Raw genomic sequence first — 24,076 nt, forward strand, 5'->3', positions numbered from 1 at the left:
TTTTTTTTTACGTCTAAAATGGTTTTATCAAATGGCTGTGAAGAGAGAGCAGTGAGTCGAGCCTGTCATCAGGGGCGGGCCGTGGTGTGTGTGTGTGTGTGTGTGTGTGTGTGTGTGTGTGTGTGTGTGTGTGTGTGTGTGTGTGCGTGCGTGCGTGCGTGCGTGCGTGCGTGTGTGTGTGTGTGTGTGTGTGTGTGTGTGTGTGTGTGTGTGTGTGTACACGCTGTGTGTGTGTGTGTGTGTGTGTGTGTGTGTGTGTGTGTGTGTGTGTGTGTGTGTGTGTGTGTGTGTGTGTGTGTGTGTGTACACGCTGTGTGTGTGTGTGCGTGCGTGCGCGCAGCCCGGCTGTTGTCAATCAAACAGCCCGGCATACGGAACGAAACGCCCACCAAAAGCAACACAACAAACAGAGTGAAACCAGCGAGCCTTTTAGCGACACGTTTTTGTGACAAATGAACGAAAATGGAGGAGGATGAACATGAGGAAACTACCACCACTGCCAAAGAAAAGGAAATGCAGTTATAACAAAGACTGGGAAACTATTTATCCGTGGGTGAAACCAGTGCAAGGCGAGACTGATAAAGTTTTCTGTGACGTTTGCCAGAGTCGTTTTTCAGTTAAAAGCGGAGGTGAATACGACGTTAAACGACACAGAGACTATGTGAGACCCACAAAAAACGTGTTGCACAAAAGGAGGCTTCACAGTATATAGACTCTTTCCTACTAAAACCAAAACAGGATTCGAACACAGATAAGGTAACAGCAGCTGAAATGACTAGCGTTTACCACACTGTACCACACTGTACAACACTCCCAGTACAGGTCAGAGGACTGTGGTAATAAGCTCGCACCAGTTATGTTTCCAGACTCTGATATTGCAAAGAAAATGGCATGTGGTCGTACTAAAGCATCATCCATAGTTACAGATGTGCTTGCACCTGCCAGTGTGGAGACTTGTTTGAGAGAGTTAAATACACCTGTGGTTCAACTCCCAAGTGATAAAAAAAATCCACACTCTATTCTTTTCAGTGGCCTCAGATGCTTCTAATCATGGCACAACAAAGCTCTGTGGAGCTTATCAAGAGTGAAATACAAATCAAGACCAACTTTGAATACACATGTAAGGAGTTCTACAGCTATGTTCTTAAGCAGAAGGCCTTGTTGGAAGCAGCACGATCAAGCAAGAAATATAAGCCCAAGAAGAACATCTAAGGTAAGATAAAAATTGTTTAAATAGAATAGATTGTTTAAACATAAATAATTTATTGTGGACTCTGGGTCAGTGTAGTGCTAGATTTTAATGATGTGCTGCTATTCTTGTGTTTCACTCACTGCCAGGTGCTTTCTATGGTGCTGAATGTGCATTCCCTGTGTGGGCCAGGCCTGCTGTTGCTGTGATGGACAATACTGAAAGACTAAGTTGTGATGGACAAACCTAAAATGTTTCATGCCAGTGCTTTCCCTGGTTCTGGAGACTTGAGCTATGATGGACAAACCTAAAATGTTTCATGCTGGTGGTTTCCTTGGTTCTGGAGACTTGAGTTGTGATGGACAAAAGCTAAAATGCTTTTTTCAGGTGCTTTCCTTGGTTCTGGAAGTGCTAAGTGCATAGTGTTGGTTTGTTTACAATTTCATTTATGGTTATTCTTATTTATTGTTACCTCCAGTCCTGACTAGTTTTGATTTATATTTCTGGTTTTATTTATTTTATCTATGGTTTTATGTTGTGCCTGTCTAATTGAAAATAATTTGCTGTAGTTGCCTTTGTTAGGAGGATGCTGCTTTGGTCAAGTTAAAGTCTTTGTTAAAAGTACTGCACTCTACATGTATCCTTGTGACTTTGACTATTAAGATATGCCTCAATACATGAATTGGCCACACTACTGTGAGAAGTGGAAACTGTGTTTTGTGAGCTCCTTACTGAATGTAATTCATTCATGTCTACCAGATTTACCTCTTGTCCTCTTCAGGTTTGTTCAGTAAATACAGATAATTTCAAATGTATTTCTGTTGTTAAGTTTTTATTTGCATAGTTGTTCCATTGTAGTTGTTATCATAGTCATATTATGTGCTACTCAACCAGATGGCAAGCTGTGCCAAAATACATTTTCTATGTATTTTTCTACGCATTTCAGGGGTTTTGGCCCCCAAAAAGCCCAACATTTTTCGGCCGCCCGCCTTTGGCGGGCGTCCCACATTGTCCCCCACAAACATACTCTCTGTCCCACATCTGGTGACTTGGGATCTGGTCACCCTATGTGTGGGTCACTGTACAAAATAGCCACACTAATCGCAATGCTAATGGTGTCCCTGAGCGCGTGTTGGCGCACAGTGTGGTATCTCACAGCACAATAATAGCCACGCGTTGGCCCCGGCTATGAATAATGACCACTTTGGTTCTATATCCTGCAAGGAATTGAGGCCACATCAGGCCAGAGGTGCGACTGAGGTAGCATGGAGAGAGAGAGAGAGAGAGAGAGAGAGAGAGAGAGAGAGAGAGAGAGAGAGAGAGAGAGAGAGAGAGAGAGAGAGAGAGAGAGAGAGAGGGGGGGGGGGGGGGGGGTATGAGGGACAGAAGGTTTGACAGGATAATTACTCATAGCTGCACTGAGATTCTCTCTGCTCCTCACCGAAATGCACCCGACAGACTAAGTTCACACAAGAAAGAGAGAGAGAGAGAGAGAGAGAGAGAGAGAGAGAGAGAGAGAGAGAGAGAGAGGGGGAGAGAGACACAATGGAAAGCGAAAATGAGAGTTCACGAGAAAGAGCAAGAGACAGAAATTGAGGGAGGGAGAGACAGTAGCAAGAAAGCAGTCTGGTTTCTATGAAAACAAGCCCAAAAAGAAGAAACTAGGCCACATGAGCATGCACGCACGCACACACATGCACGCACACAATTGGCGCATCATGAGCTTTTAGATTTGCACAATTTAAAAAATCTTGAGAAACATTTTTAAAACACAAATGTTATATGGGGGTCAATATTTTCAGATCAGGAGTTGGTGGGTCTGACAACTACATATTGATCTGGGGGTCCTTGCCATGAAAACCACTGGTTTAAACAACATCAGGTGGCAACTTAGCTGCAGCCACCAATATTTACCGATATTCAGCGACTTGCTGAGAAAAAAAAAAAAGTCCAAACTCGCTTATCCTCCCTGTCGGGTGGAAACCTCATATGTCCCAAACTGTTATTTTTAGGATTCAAATTCAACAGTAGCAAAAGTAGCAGATCTACAAGCTTGTGCGTTTCAAGCTTGCAGATCTGCTGCTTCAGATCTGAAGATCTGATGCTTTAGTTGTGACATCAAGTAGGGGCGTTAATTAACAAACAAAACAAAACAAAAAAAGCTAAGAAATGTAAAATATGGAGATAAGAGGTTTCTGCACGACAGCAGCATTCTAAAAAAGCAGACGTGGCAACACTGGTGGTGGGGCAACAGACAGACCAGGGTGGAACAGAGTAGAGGTATTAGTGTGTGTTGGCTGGGGGATGGTGGTGGTGGTGGTGGTGGTGTGTGTGTGTGTGTGTGTGTGTGTGTGTGTGTGTGTGTGTGTGTGTGTGTGTGTGTGTGTGTGTGTGTGTGTGTGTGTGTGTGTGTGTGTGTGTGTGTGTGTGTGTGTGTGTGGTAGGGTGGGGGGGGCATGGCAGGATGTAGGAAGAGGAAGAGGGAAGACAGGGGAAATGCAAAATGGCTGCCCTTTGAACCCCTCCGCTGGGACTGCTGCGATGCGGCAGATTCCGCCGAACTCCTTCTCCCTCCCCTCTCTCTCCTCCTCTCCTCCCCTCCAGGACGTGCAGAGAGTGTTAGAGAGGCATGGGATGAAATTTTCCAAAAGGGGCCTTTTGGTGGAAATATCGAAAAGACCTCAAAGCTCAGCTTGGAGGTCGGCTATTTTCGGTACTTGAAACCACCCAATTAAACTTTTTTTTTTTTTTACTGATTAGGTGCGTGGTCTATCTATGTTATCGTTTTTCTAGATTGATATTCCTATGCATTTCTTATATTGTTGTTAATGTACTGACATATTATCTTGCTTATTATAGTGATGTGTATTACCTGCTTATTGTAAGTCGCTTTGGATTAAAAGCGTCTGCTAAATGCCTAAACTGTAAAGCCTGCAAACTGTAACTAAGTATAATCAAGTGAATACTGGAGATGTGGCGTATACGACATGGAGGGCAATTCTTCAAGATGCTGCATTCAAGTTCATGAGAGTTTGGACGAGGGTAATTCTCTTAAATGCTCAGGTATGGCATAGAAAGAGGGCATTTGCATTTCTTCACCTTAGTAAAACTGCATTCATGGTCTGGAGAGGCACTTTTTACAGACAGATATAAGGGCAGGGGCTCAAGCCCCCCTTTGATGTCTATGTGTGCACGTGCCTGCTCCCCTCCCTCTCCTCCCCTCCCCGTCGCCAGCCGGGCCGGCCCGCCAGTCGTCTCCATGGTGATGATCAGTGTGGATGGATGGTCCTCTCCTCACAGCCCCCCCCACCTCCCCCTCCCCCACTTTCTACTTGATCACATTAACGCAGGTGTTCTCCTCTCCTGTCCTGATTCAGTCTTCCCTGATAATATGTTCCTCTCTGCCGCACCACCCCCTCTAACCCCCTCCCTCCTCCCTCCTCCTCCCCCACCCCAACTACACCACCCCAGTGTGGGGGGACACCTCCCCTAATGAGGAACATGTAGTGGATTCCCCACACACCCCCACCCACCCATGTTTATCTGCATCCCGGCCTGCTCATCCATCCCCGTCCTCTTAAACTCCATCTCCTCCTCCCCCCATGACGGTTTATCCATCCCAGGCACACCCCCCCCCCCCCCCCCCCCCCCCCTCTCTCTCTCTCTCTCTCTCTCTCTCTCTCTCTCTCTCTCTTCTCTCTCTCTCTCTGTCTCTGTATCTCTCTCTCTCTCTCTCTCTGTATCTCTCTCGCTCTCTCTCTCTCTCTTCAGGCCTCTCCTAATTTATGGTTCCATCTTGGCTTGGTGTTTTCTTCTAGTCTGTCTGTACTAGTCTGTGTGTGTGTGTGTGTGTGTGTGTGTGCGTGCGTGCGTGCGTGCGTGCGTGTGTGTGTGAGTGTGAGTGTATGTGTGTCTTGTCTGTGTGTGTGTGTCATGCATGCACACGTGTGTGTGTGTGCGTGCATGCTTACTCTACTTGCGAGGGCAACATATCACCATGCAGTAAGTCTCACGTAGCCAGACAACTATTGCACACTCTCCGCATGATCAGTCTGGAACTACACCTCCTGAAATCCCAGAGAGGAAGCTGGCATTTCCAAAATAAAATATATTTTTAGATTTTTTGATTTTTTTATTTCCATTTCTGCTAAGCAGCATGCTACCGGTATGGCTTAGATGATTTTGATTTATATTAGGATACATTTGCGTGGTTTTAAAGACAAAACGGAAGTGGGGAAGAGGCTTCAGTCACATCCGCTTTATATTTTGTTCATGATCAGAGCTTCCAGACTGTATGACTGGAAGTATTTGAAAATTGTGGAAGGCAACAGTCTGGCCATGAGAGACGTTGTCAAGAAATGTTTCTGGTCCTCAAAAGAAAAATAGTTGTTTCATGGTAAAAAAAAAAAAAGCGAAATTGTAGGCTTACAATCAGGAAAAGATTCAGGTTGGGCTAATAGGGTTATAGGACGATTTATTTAGAGATTAGGTTAGAGCTATGCCTGTATAGGCTACTTAGTTGCACACCACATCACATGTCATGTCATGACATCACACATCCCAACTTAGACATTTTCAGGTCCAGGTGGGCCCATGTGCTTGCACGTGCAGCACATGGGTTGGTCACTTTTAGACGCCCACATCTCCCAAAGCGAATGACAAATATTCATTTGCTAGATTGACAGTTCAACAACGAACAAGAACACATTTATTCGCTTTGTGGGACCGGATCCCTGCGATTCTCTGGGATATGGCCAGCATTTTGCGGTGAGCGATCGAGATTTCCGTGAGTTTTAGTGCCACTCGCGGGTGGCCGAGGGGGTCCGCAGATGATATCCGGGAGACTTGGGATGTCTGTGACATGCACCGGAGATAGAGACATAGAGGAACAGAGCACAGCATCAGACACCTGCATGGGGACTTTTCGTACAACCTTTCTGGCCGCGACCCAAAATAATCATATTTGAAATGGGGACCCCCCACCCTGCACAAGCACTTGGAATTGTAGGAGTTTGCATTGCATTTAGTTTGACTCGATCTATTCCATTGTGAAAATAGCGATGCTCCTACAACACCTCGCAGCGTAAGGTGTTGTAGGAGCATGTAGATTTGCTATTTTCACATTTTCTGCCTCTAATATTTGACAATTTGACCAATGTTTGACCAGAGGTCTTTAAAGTCCTTAAATTGTCACTTTAGAAATGTGCAGATACCCTGTACACTTATACTGTATGTTGGAAACCCAATGTAATTACACTGGAGAGACAGTTTCTTCCACTCTCCCTCAGCACTATGCGTTTCAAAGTGGAATCACTAAACGGAAACCCGCCTCTCCCTTTTCAAACGATCAGGGGGGAGAGACTGGTGGAGGATATAGGGCTGTGTCGACGCGCACACGGCACCCGGGCTAGTAGCGTGTAAACGAGGGCTAATGCTAATGTAATGGGGCAGATTGACTTCTCACGGCTACCGTTTAGCCTTAGCATTTAGCCCGTGGCGGAGTGCGGAGGAGGTAACAGGCACTGTCACGGGGATGCTAATGAAGCTAAAGCAATACAAAGCCCCCGTTAATGAGAGCTCAGAGTAGAGATAAGAGCGCATAGGGGCCTATAGGACACACGCGCTCGCACACGCACACACGCACGCACGCACGCACGTGCGTGTGTGTGCAAACAGAGAGCAGTCGTGACAGGCTCTGTCTTCGCGGCACTAATTAGACAGGACGGGGCTGTATATGTACCTTGGAGGAAGAGTTAACAAACAGTCCACATCAATACTGTATCTTACAGAGCTGTCTGAGGCCAGCCTGCTGACACACACACACACACACACACACACACACACACACACACACACACACACACACACACACACACACACACACACACTGACGGACGGACGGAGGCAGGGGATGGAGAGGAAAAGGAGAGAGGCGTGTGTAAACAAACGAGTCCGGAGGGGGAGTGATTATGTGACTATACTGTGTGTTGCCCCTGTGTGTACGCTGTCGATAGCGGCGGTGCACGCTAATCGTTACCGCCGCTGTACACTAGCTAGCAGAGTGCCTCCGTAATAGCATGGTGCCAAGACAAGTAAGTCCTGTATGAAGCGGCATACTTGGCAATGAATAAAGTGTGTCCGAGTATGACTAAAAACCTAAGCGGGGTGGGTTTCAGACTATTCCCCTCCCTCGCCTGTGGCAGTCAGGAATGCTGCCAACGTTTACGTGTGTGTGTGTGCATGCATGCATGCGCGTGCAGGTGGCAGTATCTGAATGTGTGTATGTGTGGTTGTTTATACTGTATATCCCAGCCCAGTGAAAAAAAAACATATTTTTCATTTGTTTTGGGTCTATGACCATAAAAGGGAATGAAAATCTTTATGCGACAAGCCCGATCAATGGCGGAAGAGGAAAGAAAATCACAAGGAAAGCAGTAGGTTGCGATCAACGCAGGGCTATACAGGGCTGATCATTCTCGATCAATATTTCTCGCAGCTTTAATCAATATACAGTACTCCTGTGACTCTGCAGCGATGATTAGACTGTGACGTTCACTATGCATTAGTTCTTACATAGGGATGTTTCTTTCTTTACATTTTTGATTTTTGTAAACCATTTCTTTTCACCCATTGTCAATTGTCTGTGATCCTGGGCGCTACACTCATCCTGCCAACCTGGGGACTGACCTCACGCTTCCTTCTATGCATGAGGAGTCCAAGCCGTATCTTTTCACCTGACAGGGGGAGTTTCCCCGGTTGCGCGTAGCGCGTGGAACCAGTTCCTTTCCCCTCCATCAGGCGCTCTGGCCGGACAGGGGGAGGCAGTATAGAGACCAGGATTACTGCATGTGTTTTGTGAGGTTACCTACCCTAGGAGATACGGGGAGAACATGCAAACTCCACACAGAAAGGCCCCTTTGCCAACTCCACCTAGGGTATGGGCACTGATGATGCGGAGGAGAGAACACGCCCCCAGCACCCACAGCGTCCCCCGCGGGAATCGAACCCAGTACCTTCTAGCTGTGAGGCGACAGCGCTACCGTGGCCCCTGGGGATGTGTGTTTCTATGTGCACGTTTGTGTGCGCGTGCTTGTCTGTTACACAGGTTTGGATGATGCTTTTCATTGCCTTCACAGTTTTTCAAAAACTAGACATTCACTCTGCCTTGGAGCCAGTAAATATAGTAGGCTAGCGCTGCGCAGATCAGAGCACTACATCACGCCAAGCTTGGCCAATCAAATCTGGATGTTACATTTGTGGCATTTTGTTTGGCCAATTAAATCCAGATGTTACGTTTTGTGACACCCACGCACCCGCCCACCGTCCACCCATGAGCCAATTAGAAGATAGCGTAAATAGTCGATCGACCGAGTCACGGCATGTTGTGACCTTATAGATATGCTATTTCGCTATCGGTTGTACAACAAAGTATATAAAGCGATTAAGAAAATGTGTGTATGTGCGTTCACTGTCAGGTCATGTGCATGACACGTGCCTGTGCGCATTTGTGTTTGTGGGTTTTGACGAGGATTGTGTGTGTTTGAGCATGGTTGTGTGTGTGTATGTGTGTGTGTGTATGTGTGTGTGTGTGTGTGTGTGTGTGAGTGTGTGTGGGTGTGTGTGTGTGTGTGTGTGTGTGTGTGTGTGTGTGTGTGTGTGTGTGTGTGTGTGTGTGTGTGTGTGTGTGTGTGTGTACGTGTGTGTGTGCGCGCGTGCGCGCATGCGTGCGTGCGTGCGTGCGTGCGTGCGTGCGTGCGTGCGTGTGTGCGTGTGTGAGTGTGTGTGTGTGTGTGTCAGTGAGTCTGTGCTCTATTTTTTGTGCGTGCAAATGTACTTGTGTGTGTTTATGTGTGTGCTGAACAGTAGATGTATATCTAGCTTTTCATGAGCAAGGTGATTTTATTATTTTTGTATTTTTATTTTTACAGCTCCTGGGGATAATGTGTGTGTGCGTGCGCGACTGCGTTTGTGTGTGTTCTTTATCATGCCTCATAAATGTCACACGGGGGGGTTGTGAGGATATGATGCTCCTTTGAGATTATTTAGATTCACATTCATTCCCAACACAAGCTGCGCTTTTCACTGCTGCAAATTGCTTGCTTCACAAATGGTTGACATGCATATGAGTGCGCGCGCATACACACACATATGCACACACACACACACACACACACACACCCACACACACACACACACACACACACACACACACACACACACACACACACACACACACACACACACACACACACACACACGTATGCATAAATTCACACACATAATGGATGTCACAAAGAATTGTTTGCTTTTCTTCCCCCAAGGCGGGGGTTGGGGGGGGTGGGGGTTCTGGGAGACACAAATACTACATCACACGTACACACAAGTAACACAGCTAGGAGAGCTGCCTTTGCATTAACACACGTGTACTGTACGTGTACGTGTATGTGGATGTCTACGTGCATGTGTGCACACACTCACGCGCACACACATACACATGTGCATGTGCAAACACCGTCAGCGTGTGCATGCAGTGATTGCACCGCATGCATGCACATTTGTATTACTTACTAAACGTCAACATTTTATACCGGTGGTGATTTTCTGACTGCAATGTCTTTTTAATGTTGCCATTTTTAACCATATAACCCTAAAGCCAAACATAGCCGATCTACAAGACCACAATGCATCATGCCGTAATGAGTTGTGATCTGGCATGACTGACACTGGCAACAAACGTATACTGTATCAGCCTAAACTCTAAATCTAACCTCTAAATGTCTAATCCTGACCCCAACCTGAATCTCTTTGATATAAAACAACCATTGTTTTTGTGAGAACCAGGAAATGGTCTTTACGATGTCTGTTTTCCACACGTCTCACACGTCCAAAACTGTTATTTCTCAGGGTTCTAATGCAAAAATATCAAAAGCAGCAGATCTACAAGCTCAAAGCGAGCTTGCTGATCTGCTATTCTTTTGATGCTTTTGTGTGATGCTGCGTTATGATCGAGTAGGCTGTTAATTTATGAAAAAACACAATAGATAAATACATACAAATAATTATGGAGATAAAGAGATTTCATGCCCAACAGCAATAGACCTTATTCACACCGCAGCCATCACGTCGGGTAGCAAGCAGCCAATCAGAAGCTCAAAACAGCATTTTGGGTAAGGCAAGACCCACCCGCAGAAGCTTCTGATTGGCTGCTTGCCACCCGATGTGGTCATGTGATCAAAGATGGCCGCGGTGTGAATAAGATCTATGCTATACTTGTGGAAAGACTTGTGGGCACGCACAGCACGCACGCACACACACACGCATGCACGCACGTACGTACGCACGCACGCACGCACGCACGCACGCACGCACGCACGCACGCACGCACGCACGCACACACAAAGCTAACCTGCCAACGCTGGTGAATGCTAACCTGCTGATGCTTGTGAATGCTAACCCTAAGCCTAAACCCTAACCCTATAACCAGACTACAGACCTCGAAACAACGTGCACTCACACACACACACACACACACACACACCCACACACACACACACACACACACACACAGAGGGGGGCTCTGTGAGGCAGGTAACAATGCAGCACAGGTGGCAGTGAGTGCAGGCAGAGAGGAGGTGTGTGGGGGGGGGGGGGGGGGGGGTGGCGAGGAGGGCAGCGGGGCACTGCCGGAGGTCAATTAGTATTCATAAAATGACAAATGAATCCTAATACCAATTAACCGCTGATCGTCTAATCAATTACGGTCAGGTTAGGATAAACCGGAGCTAAGCGGAGAATTAACGGTGACATTCAGAGAACGGGGCTTTCATTTCATCCTGGCCGCCGCCAAACCATCATCATCATCGGACACCTTTAATTTCCTCATCAAACCCTCGGAGAGCGCTGGCATGTGTTCAGTCCGGATGTGGACAGGACACACACACACACACGCACGCACGCACGCACGCACGCACGCACGCACACACACACACACACACACACAGACAGACACTCATTCACGCACTTATTATTACAGTGCCTTTATTAAATATCCCTGTGTCTGATTCTATCAGGGAGAGAGAGAGAGGAGAGAAAATGAATGCAGTGTGCTCCGGGTAGAATATATGCACCGGCCAGACAGAGACGGCCCCGCACGGTAAATGAGTAATTCAGGACTGATTGATGGTACAAGAGAGAGCGAGAAATGGTGGAGTGAGAGAGAGAGGAGCAGGGAGAGAGAGGGAGAGAGAGAGAGAGAGAGAGATATGGAGGGAGATAAAGAGAGATATGCTGGCGAGAGCGAGCTATAGTACATAATAGAGGTATAGGTATACGGGGAAGGATAGGATAGATGGATGAATGGGTGGATGGAGGGGTACATGAGTGTACATTGGATATATGGATAGGTTCACGGGCACAGATGGAGAAAGGGGGCTTGAGAGTGGTTTTAAAGCAGTGGCGTCAGTTCAGCAAAAGCTAAGGTATGGCAACATGACTGGTGTCTTGCATGCGCGCCTTTGCGCGCGTGCAAGACACCAGTCATGTTTCCATACCTTTGCAACAGGCATGATGAATTTATTTTAAGAAGTACTTTTTTTTTCTCCCTGTAGCCAAGGTATGGCAGCTGCTATACTGTAGGTGCCACGCCCAATTGACGCCTCTGTTTTAAAGGGTTGAAGGGTGCAGTGATTCTGCTGTGAGGGTAGAACACTGCAGCAGGCAACGTTTAGTGTTAAGTCTGGTTTATACTTTAGACCAGGGTTAGGTAATTAACCTTAGGCACGGGTGCCAACATTGGCACAGGGGAGGAGGGTGATCACTGGCACATAAGTGTGAGAGAGGATTTATATTTTAAAATCAAATATTCTTTTAAACGTGGTGAATTGAGACACCAATTTGCAGCAAATTACATCCTGCACATAATTCTGAACTTTGACTGAAGAATGATTGAAGAATGATAACAATGTCCTGGCAATCAAAATATGTCAGAATTTTGATGTGGTGTCATTAAAATGAATGTTGAATGAATGTTGTAGATAGTCAGTGGCACACTGACTATCTAGGAAAAAAGAAAAAGAAAAAAAAACACCAACGCACGCACGCACGCACGCACGCACGCACGCACGCACGTATAGGTACGCACGCACGCACGCACGCACGCACGCACGCACGCACGCACACACACACACACACACACACACACACACACACACACACACACACACACACACACACACACACACACACACACACACACACACACACACAAACACATTCGCGCTCAGTCCATCTCTGACTCTGACTGAGCCTTCTTGGTCTATTTGCTCAGGAGGGCAGAAATCAACGTAGTCTAAAAAAGTAATGAATAAACATGCAACTACATGCTGACAAGTCAAGGGCAAAACATTCATTAATTAATGCCAAAATATAGGAAGTGACAAGCCTGGTTTAGATAATTTTCAGTCGGAAAAAAAATATGTAATAATAAGTGGGGGGAGAAGAAAAAAAACTCCCATTTAATTAAAAATATGCTAATGTCTCCGCAGTGTGGAGGCCATCAAATTCAACTTAACAGAGGAAATCATTTCTGACTACATTTCAATTATATCCCCTCCCCACGCTTTGTCACACCAACTGGACTGAGACGGGGGGAGGGGGGAGATAGAGGCTAAGAGGGAAAGAGGGAAAGAGAAAAAGAGAGTAAGAAAGTGACAAAAGAGACCAGGGGCGTCACAAGGGGTAGGAAAGTGGGACTGAGTTACCAGGGCCCAAGGTGGAGGGGCCCTAGTAACCTTAGCTATTGAAAAATAGCAGATATACAAGCTCACAGCGCGGCACCGAGTGCCGCGCTGCGAGCTTGTAGATCTGCTATTTTTGAAAAGTCGTGAAAATGTATGCAAATCTTTGAATATATGTATTTTTTAAGCGAACATTTGTAACTCAAATTTTGCTTCTGGGGTGTCCCTGGAACTAAATATTTTTAGATGGGGGTCCGTGGTAAATACATATAATTTTGGGGGTCCCTCACATGAAAAAGTTTGAGCATCACTGACATGGAAACATAGGTTTCTTGCACACATTTTCACAGTTTTTCAAAAATAGCAGATCCACAAGCTCGCAGCGCGGCACTCGGTGCCGCGCTGTGAGCTTGTATATCTGCTATTTTTCAATAGTTAACATTCATGGGGGGCCCACAGTGAATCATTGTACCCAGGGCCCAGAATTTGGTGTGACGCCCCTGAAAGAGACAGAGAGAGAGAGAGAGAGGGGGGGGGGGGGGGGGTGATCCAGATGCAGAGGGAAAAACCAGGCACGTGCACTGCACACACAGACATCAAAGGGGGCTTGAGCCCCTGCCCCCTTATCCTTATGACCTATCCAGACCAGGAATGCTGTTTCTACTATGGTGAAAGGAACACAAATGCCCTCTTTCAATGCCATACTGTACCTGAAGGCAGCATTCAAGAGAATTGCCTTGTCCCAACTCTCCTGAACTTGAACACAGCATCTTATGTTGAAAGAATTGCCCTCTTTGTGTAGAAATCCATGCCATACGCCACATATCCAGTACTGACTTGATTATGCTTAGTTCAGTGTGGTATCAAGCCGGTCCTACTGGCGGGACTGCTGGTCCTATCGCCGGCGATGCAGTGCGACTGCTGGTCGAACTAGCGGTCGTGCGGCAGTGTCTGCCGCTGCAGTTCCGCGGCAGGTGACGGTGCCAGAGAATGTATTCGCTCTTTCTACTATTCTGTCTTTGTTTCTGTCTAATAAAATATATTAGCTCTAATTACCAACACATTATTTCTTATTATGGCTTTATTCTGTCTTATTATGTCTTAAAGTTTACTGTAAAAGAGGATGGGACCAAAATAGCCAACCTCCAAGCTCACAACGCGTCGCGCTGTGGCACATTGTGAGCTTGGAAGTCTGCTATTTTGGATATTTTCACCAAAAGGCTCTTTTAGAAAATTCAGCCCCTGCCTCGATCTCTAACATTCTCTGCACGTCCCTGGGAAAAACAGAGAGCGAGACAGAGAATCAGATTAAGGAAGGGTTTTCATCACATTTACAGTTCCAACACAAAGCGTTTCCGTGGCTAAATGAATTGTTTCCGGGCTCCAGTAGCTCCATGGCGAAGGATTAAACGGCCGCGTTATTAATAATAACATTTCTTTTAGAGGAATCCTCTCCAAACCCCTCGTGAAGAATTAGAGCAGTGCTTGTGTGACGACGAGAGACCTTAATGGAAGAACGATTACCCCGATAAAAACTAATTCTATAACCGCTTGTCACGGCCCACAAATCACACACTTTCTTGTTTTTGCTTTGAACACATCCTCCCCCAAAAAATGCAGGCGGCCTTGCCTTTAATAACCTCTTGAGGATGTGATGGGGGAAAAATGGCTCTGACGTGTGGAAGCCAAGTCCAAAACCGTTTCTTTCAAATTCAGGAGTTGCAAAAGAAGTAGGTTGATTGTAGTATGAATAAGCAGGGCATTTATTTATGAAAAAAAAGGAAAAACGTTAACATATGGAGATAATTAAGAGGTTCCAGCCCGACAACGACTGTTTGTTTTTACCAACTGATATGGCAATGCGCTCCAACATATAGTAAATAATCTTGTACAGTATATCGTCGGATTCGTTGCTGATTGGCAAACTCTTGTATGTCCAAAAAATACACTGGGCCAAATTATTTTGCATGGGTACGACTCTCTAGTCCAACCCTCTTGACATAAAGTGCCATGTTTTCATTGTCTTGACTCTTGACAGTCGGTCAGTGTGCCATGTTTAATTATGACACCACATCAACATTTAATATTTCCAACTGATTTTGATTGTCCATGGGCTCTTATAGCAGCCTTTATTTCAGCCTTCTTTAGAAATAGTTTCTTTCAGGATGTAATGTTCATTAGCAACGGTATCTCTACGGTATCTCCCAGACTCCCTCCCCAGTCAGAGTAATCAGTTTAAATGAACGTAGAATTATATGCAGCAGGTCAGTGTCATTTGTATTCGATGTGAGTGGACTTAATTTAACTGACTAACCTTTTTTTTTTATATTTAATTTGAAAAAAAAGCTCTCTCTCACTTATGCCAGTGTGCCAGTGTGCCAATCACCCTCCCCTAGTGCCAACGTTGGCACCAGTGCCTAAGTTTGCCTGTACCCTAGCCTGCTCTAAACCCTGTGTCACCGACCGTGCTCTGACTCCTCTGGTGCGTGTCCTCTTAAAACATGAACATTTTGGTAAGAGATAAGCGTCGCGCTCACAGAGTGACAAGATAAGTCAGCTCTTGATTTTCCTGCCAATGTGGAGAAATAAAGAGCTGACTTATCTTGTCACTCCGAGTGCGTGCCCTTCTCTCCCACAACGGGCACAACACCAGAGGGAGCTCCGCTGATCTCCTTCCCCCCAGATTTGGCTCAAACATGGGGATGAATTGATTCCACGCTGTTATGCCAACATGTGGAATGCCTTACCACTAGTAGGCCTGGCACGATTATTACATAATCGTCTAATCGCAGTTATTTGACATAATCGCTGTTATTTTGTCATAATCGTCATAATCGTTGCCATGTTGAAAAAAGTTCATATATTTTCAAACATTTTTAAAAATAGTGGAAATAGCAGCTCTACAAGCTCACAACACGTCGCATCACATTTTAAGTATAACGTTGTCAAATATGTCAGTCATTTCTTTGTATATTGGTTATGTGTCATATCTGTGCAACTTCAAAGCCTATAAGCCAAACAGAAATGTAATTGTCAACTGCAAAAACACAATTAAACCGTTAATCGCAATTATTTGAGTGACAATTAATCGTCATGTAAAATGTCATAATCGTGACAATCACTAGCCATGAAAAAACGGAGAAAAAAAAGCACCTGTCCAGTTGCAATTGGACCTTGTAAGTCTTCTAGCTTGCCAAAATAAATTACCCCACGGATTGATTGATGATCTCTTGTATAGTTTTGTAGTTGTCTTTACTGTATGTCTCGATGAATTGAATACACAGGACCACAATGGAAACAAACCCTCGCAGGGCTTTTTGTGTTATCCTTTTTAGCGTTATATTGTATAACCTTACCTCTGTACTTTTGTACCCCTAACTGATAATAAAGTATTCAATCAATCAAACTCTCTCACCAAATGTACATCCAACTCTGTGCCATCATGACAGAGGGGCAGAGGACTCATATCTCCACAGCCATACTCTCCCATCCCCCTCCCACTCCCACTCCCACTCCCACTCCCTGGAGCCCAATTAGACGGGAGAGAAAATCACCGCGGTCAGGGGCTGGGGAGAATGATCGATCACGCTGACCCCGCGCGTGTAACATATATGTAACTTGTCAGCATGTAAGTTGGGCTAATACATCAGCTAACACGACTGTTGACCCCCAGCGTTCCCTCGTTCGTTCGCTCAGGGAATCCGCCACGACAACATCGCTGGAGGGGACAAGAATGCACCGCAAACTGTGACCGCCCACACAAACTATCAGGAATCAAACAAAGCGCTATCCAAAGTGGACACTATAAGCATTGTGTGGCTCTGTATTTTGCGAGAGAGACAAGACAAGTGTCCGGTTCTACGAAAATAAGGCCAAAAGAAGCAACTACAGGTTGCATGATCACACACATGCACGTGTCGTGCACACACGTGAACACCCGAAAAACGCAACCCAATATGTACAGACAAGAAGAATCTTACAATAAGCATGGCATATAGGGTGTGCCAAATGTAGTTCTAAGAACGGCCATTTCTTGGGTAAACACAGCCTTACACAGGTGTTCTGATTAGACTATAGCATTAGTTGCAATCAAACAATTGAAACACCTGTGTTTTTACCCAAGAAATGGCCGCTAAGGACTACAATGACGTAGGCGCTGGCACACACTATAGCCATGGCTGTGTCCAGTGCAGATCGGGCTGGGCTTGGGTGTGGTGGTATTTCTTTTATTGTATGCTAATCAGCCGTGGCTATGCGGCTACAGTATCTGTGCAGAGGAGGTGCAGAGCCCCTAATCCCCTGTGCATTAGCCCAATTAATCTTTCATACGTCTACATCTACATATTCAAATCACCTGAGTTTCAGCTACAAAGAGTATAGGGTTAGGAGAGAAAGAAACAGAAAGAGAGAGAGCTGGGAGGATGGGGTGAGAGAAAGGAAAAGACAGCAGAGAAGATGGTTTTAGATTTTAGAAGATTGATTGTTTTATTTGATTAAAAGAAAAACATATGGGCAGAGAACGCTTGTTTGGTTAATGAAGTGGCCTGGGCGTTGTCAGGGTTATTCTCAGCGTTATGGATCAGCGTGGTTTCGGTATACCCAGCATTGGTCAGGTTATTGTGTGAATGAAACTTCACTCTCCTCCCTCACTGCACTCTCTGGTCTGATGACTACAGAAACTGGTGCTTAACGAGGGCGATCAGCAGTATAAAGTAGTCACAATGTAGAATGTCCCATTTCACAAGTATTGTACATCAGGGATTACCGTATATGGGCATAAAAGGGACAAGAATGGTTAGCACCGCTCAAATAGGGACAAGGACTGACAGATACCAAGATATTTGCAAGTGTGACTCGCCTCAAGGCAACCACACTTGCTATTTCCAACTGCATCTTTCTGGTTAGTGTGGTTGCCAGTAGGGCAACCAGGCTATTGTTCTAGTCCGGAACACAAACATTGCGTAAACATAGCCAATCAGGAAGCAGCAAAATTATCACGGTCAACTTAGCCAGTCAGGAAGCAGCATTCTCAGTGACGTCACCATTATAGAGTAAGTCCATTGAGTTCAATTTGGTCACAATATATATGAAAACTTGGTATAAATAGGCAGTACATTAATATTATTGAAGGAGCGGTGCTAGAATACAAAAGTCCATCTAGCATCTACTGTATATTGAGTTCACTGGGGAGTGGTAGTTCGAGGATTAGTCAAGTTTCAAAAACATGTTTGGCTACAATACATAAGCAACCACACTCGCAATTCTCTGAATTGCATCTTTCTAGCTTATTCTATGGGTAATTAGTTACATTGACCTGGGTGTGTGTATCCTATCTCTAAATGAGCCCCTAATTAGAGGTCTGGTATGAGAAGCCAACAGCAGCAGCATGCAGGGGCTTGAAAATCTGCCCCTTTGGCCCGTGACAGCGCAGGGATCCCTGTATTAGGACTTTAGCTCTATAGCTGGGTTATTCACAGGGAAGTATCTGTAGCTTGTCAGCGCAACAACTACCACGGTCATTATGGGGCCGAGCTGACAGTCTTCCAACCTTCTGGCCTATTAGTGAAACATACTGGGGGACTGTCTTCTGTTTGGGGCTCGGCTCGTCTAGCTGGCTACTTATCTCTGTCTCCTTTCTTTCACTCTCTCTCTCTCTCTCTCTATGTGTGGCTGATTTTTGAGGGGCTTGATTGGGGCTTTGGGGAGCTGGGAGGACAGAGAGTATGGATGGAGAGAGTGTGGTAGAAAGATGAAGAGCCGGGGGGGAATGGAGAGGGGACGAAAAGTGGGAAGAGCTGAGGCAGTGAGAAAGAGAGAAGGGAGTGACGAGAGAATAATCAGGAGAGAGAGAGACGAGATGATGTGAGAAAGGGGGGAAAGAGAGAGACGATTATGCATGAGTTAGCGCAAGTGGGGTCTCCTTGGGTGGGTTTCAGGGGGTCCCCCCGGCAAAATGTGTTAATACAGCATCACAATCGTTTTAAACCACTTCATCTGTATTTTATACGTTGGCTTTTTAAAAAGAAGTAGCAGATATACTGTACAAGTTCACAGCGCATCACTTTGAGCCGCGCGGTGAGCTTGCACATCTATGCTGTTTTTTGAACAATGGAACATTTTTAATAATTTTGAATCTTCTCTTCTGGGGGTCCCTTGCACAAAATACATATCGTCACTGTCGGGTGTTAAAACTACTCAGAATTAAAATTCAAAAATAGCAAAAGTAGTAGATCTACAAGCTTCGAGCTTGTGGTTCTGCTACTTTTGATGCTGTAGTATGGTCAATAGGGCATTCATTTTATGAGAAGAAAACAAAGTTAGAATAGCAACAATAGGGCCTATCAACTGGGTGGGGGGGTCCATGAGATTTGTCACTGACATCAGAGGAGATGGGAAGGAACAGTGAGAAGGGTTAGAATAAATGACTACTAGAGGAACCAGAAACGTAGAAGACAAAGATAATGAAGGAGAAGCAATAGAAACAGAGTAACATGAGACTGGAAAGCAGACAGTGAGGAGTGCATGGGTTCACTGAGGCTCTCCAGGGCCCGGCGCACACAGACGCTGCTCCAGGCAGTATGGGAGAAGAGAGAGAGACGGGGGGGCCGGGTGGTCTTCTATACCACTAGGGGAGGGGGTCTACGAGGAGAACTGAAGCCGCTTATAGCATCTGGATGAGTCCAGAGCCTGATGCAGAACAGAAGCTGGCTGCAGGCTATAGGCTTATTTCAAGTCCCTGGTTTGGGTGGGTTGCTTGGGGATGGTGACGGCAAGGGGGGCAAGGAGGTTCTCAAACCCCTACATTGATAATGTTAAAATTATTCCAAAATTATTCAAGACGTTTTGAAAAAATATAAAATATAAAAAAGTATAAAACAAGGTCACAGTGGTTCAACTGTTCCTCGTTTTGCTGCATGGACCCCCTGGCACCGCCTCATGGACCCCACATTGAGAACCCGTGGTCTGAGATAGACTAGGGGGTGTAGGACAGCCAGTGTTGTATTCACCGTGTCTCGCGGGTACACGCCGTCCCGAATCTTTTTGAGCGGGAGCGGGAGTACATGCACGCGCGCATGCATCATTGTAAAACAACCCTTAAGTTCACACCTCAACAAGGTTTACATAAGCTGTAGTGTCACATCATCGGACATTAACATAGGAGCGAGCCTGGATGCATAGCGATCGTCTGCTAACTCCAGTAGTCTGCTAACTCCAGTAGTTATTAAGCGACGTGCGTGTGACGTCATTAAATTAGCGTGCCCCCAAACATTAAATCACCAATACAATACTGAGGCTTCGCAGGAGACTAGTTCAAGTGAAATCGCTATTATATTCATTTTGCATAACACAACAGAATTGATAGGTCACCGATATCAGTGATTTGGAGATCTGTTTCGGGATACAATGGCAGCGAATGGAGTCAGTGTACTTCTGGGTTTCTTGCTCACAGAGCACACAGACAGCACACACACACATACAACAGATAAAGATGACTGACAACATCCTGACTCATACCATGGCCAGGTTGCTACGTTACTGTGCAGGTTCAACACAGCTCTAAGCATGGCTGGCAGTGCTGGCTGGAGTTTTTAAAGGGAGAACCGAGATACAGTACAGAAGAAACCGTTGAATTTGCCAGAGACTAGGTGGGCGCGGGTATAGGAAGTCTGGGAGAGACTAAAGGGGGGCGTGGGAGGTCTGACGTTGATCAGTGACATGGCAGGTTGGGAGTCTGGGAACAGTACGTATAACAAGCTGTGAGCGAGAGTGCAAAAGCAAAGACTGGAGGCTGGAGGTGGTCCGCTGGGGGATGCCTTGAGTGGACATGGGGGGCTCGGAGAGAGAGGCTGATGACTCGGTGTGTATAGGCTGGCTGCCTGTCAGCGATGGCTATTAGTAATTGAGGATGGGTGTCAGCCTTGCCCACTACATGACTCTGACAGCTCTGGTCTACTAATACACCAGGGGTTTGCAACGTTTTTCCAGTGCCCAAGGACCCCTTAAAGCTGAGAGAGAGACGAAGCAGGGACCTTCCCAGTTCCCACTATTGTATGAGATTGTGATGCAGAATTGTTCATAGATGTTATAGATAGCTTCATAGACTTTCATTTTAACCACTTGAAGGATCAATAGGTAGGCCTACTAAATTGACCTTTCACTCCGTACATTGTCTGCTCTTTTCCCCCATCTACAAGCTCACAACGCCTAGCGACGCAACTCATTGTGAGCTTGTAGATGTAGATCAGCTATTTTCTGCTACAGTTACAGAACATTGGATTCAAGAGGTTACTGCAAAATACATTTTCTTTCCTATCACACAAAGATTTGACTGTAACCTCTGTCCGTTCCTTGGAATACAATGGTCTATAATCAAAATGGCTGCATGTCCGAGTCTTATTTCTTGTAATCTTATCTGATTTTTCAAATCTATCACCCACGGTGTATACAGTATCTCTCTATTAGCTCCCTCAGAGCTGATGAGACGTGTACATGTACAGCACGGGCTCCCAACATAATTATTATTGAACGCGCGGTCCACAATTTGTGCATTACATATACAGTAACGCGCGGCGACGATTATTAAAGGCTATAGATTAAAAGATTAAAGTTCCGTGAGCCGCGTGGTTTGATGAGTGAATTCAGGGTGGGGCGGGGGTGAATAGATAAGGTAATCACCATGATTCCCCTCCTCTGAGCTCTGTGACAGCCGAATAAAATGGATTTCTGCCTCTGGAATTGGCCGACTTTCCCCTTAGACCGGGGAGAGATCTAGACACGCAGATACGTTTAGGAAAAAATACACAGTTAGGGCAAAAGTACTGTTTAATGTGCATTCTATTATTATTATTTAGATATGTTTTGGGGCTTTTATTGATAGGACAGTAGACTGACTGGACATGGGGTGAGAGATGGGGAGTGACACGCAGCAAAGGTAGTCGGGATCGGGAATCGAACCAGCGACATGCTGTCAATAAGCCTATGTGGTATGCACCTGGACCAGAAGGCCAGCGGGCACCCTGGATTCTATTTTTTAGAATTGTTTTAATTTTTTTTTTAATCTGGCTTGACTGACTGCTGCTGCTGCTGCAGTCCGTAGACTCAATCTATATATCTACAGGATCCGGGTGGATCCAGAGAGGGGAGGAGTGTCTCTGTATAAAGTGCTGTTCCCCCGGGGGGAGTGTGTCTAGTCTTGGTAATCTAGGAGCTGCTGAAGGGCTGGGGAGGAGGAGGAGGAGAAACTCATAACACCTTCTGCCATCTCCTCAAATCCCCCACATCAATACACCATACAGGCATTAATGCATTTTTCAGTTTAAAGTTCTCTCGACGCCAATTGGTCTTTCGAAACTTACTCTAAGTGGTGTCTGTCTCCGTCTCTATCCATCTCACTTTAGGGACAAAGAGCGAGTTTGTTGTACTTCATCAAGGCCCAATTCTCTCTTCTATTATTCCTCTCTCTCTCTATCTCTCTCTCTCTCTCTCTCTGCCTCTCTCTGCATCGCTCGGTCAAGGCGAGGGGATTTGCGGCTAAGCCCGGCTGTATTAGTGCCTGTTGTCTCTGCTAGATCAGGGCACTTTATCTGGCCAATGGAAAAGCCATGTTGTGGCCTGCCTGTCTCCCTTGACACGCACGTACTCACGCAGGCACGCACACGCACGCATGCACGCACACACCATCCCCTCTAACCTGCAAATCTTCTGCATGATATGTTACCAGGGGCCCTGAGGACCCTTAAAACCCTCCATGCGGTCGTCCACAGATATGGCCTGCCTGGAAACAAAGCAACCTGATGGATCCCTGGCTTTTCAGCGAAGCGGGGGGGAGAGCACTGGGGTCACAATTGGACAGAACCACCAGTCACGCTCCATTGGACCGTGCTCGTGCACAGTCTGCACACACACACACACACACGCACGCGCGCGCTTGCCAGCACTGTAATTGGCCAGACTGAGAGGAAAGGAAATACACAATAAAACCCCACCGTGGTATTAACTGTACCGCTTTAAGGGCAAGTAGGAGAGCCAGAGTGCTCAGGAATTAACGCAGACAAGAATTAACGACGGCCATTACAGCTGCGAGCGCATCTGCAAAACCGCTAATTTCATCCCAGGTTTTTACAAAACGGGTCATTAACGGCCGGGACCCAGAGTATAGTACGACACATGGGCTGTCATCACACCCGGGGAACGTGGAAAAAGTACTGGAAATACTCCAGTAAAGTACAAACACCTTAAACATTGTACTTAAGTAGCCTAAATGTACTTAGTTACTTTCCACCACTGGTCATCATACTGGGGGATCTGATCAGGGACGTGCAGAGAATGTTAGAGAAGCAGGGTCTAAAATGTCTAAAAGGATATGGAAAATATAGCAGACCTCCAAGCTGCGACACGTTGTGAGCTTGGAGGTCGGCTATGTTCAGTGCGTGATACCACACCGAACTAAGCATAATCAACAGAGAGTACAATTCTTTGCTGCATTCAAGTTCAGGAGAGTTTGGACAAGGCAATTGTCTTGAATGCTGCCTGCTCAGGTATGGCATGGAAAGGGAGCATTTGCGTTTCTTTCACCATAGTAAAAACTGCATTCATGGTCTGGAGAGGGCACTTTTGACAGACAGATAAAAGTGCAGGGGCTCAAGCCCCCTTTGATGTCTATGTGTGCAGTCTGCACGTGCCTGGATGTGATGTTTCCCCGCTCTCTATTCCGTGTAACACCAACCTTCAACCGTTAGATGTCGGCTATTCCATCCTCCCCGCTAATCCGTCTTGACTGTTGCTTTGGGCTGTTTGGCGAAAACATTTATGTTTCAGTTTCAGCGTGTGCGCTCTTAAATTAGCCCCGCGCGTCTCTCAGACTGGACCTGTTCTAATGCGTTCAGACACCAGCGTCTCTCTTAACGAGCGTCTGGCCCTCACGCTCGCAGACACGCACATACCGGTAGGCTTTTTTTTTTCTTACCCGTTCGTCCAGCCAACCAGGGACTTCAAAGACTCATATCTTTAGGGGGAAAGAGAGAGAGAGAGAGAGAGAGAGAGAGAGAGAGAGAGAGAGAGAGAGAGAGAGATTACAGCTATCTGGGAAGCATGCTAATTGCCACATGGTTTCTTCTCTTAGTGTCTCTCACCTCTAGACCTACCTCTCTCT

The sequence above is a fragment of the Nannobrachium achirus genome (assembly GCF_963921795.1).
Source record: "Nannobrachium achirus genome assembly, chromosome: 1".
Lineage (NCBI taxonomy): Eukaryota > Metazoa > Chordata > Actinopteri > Myctophiformes > Myctophidae > Nannobrachium > Nannobrachium achirus.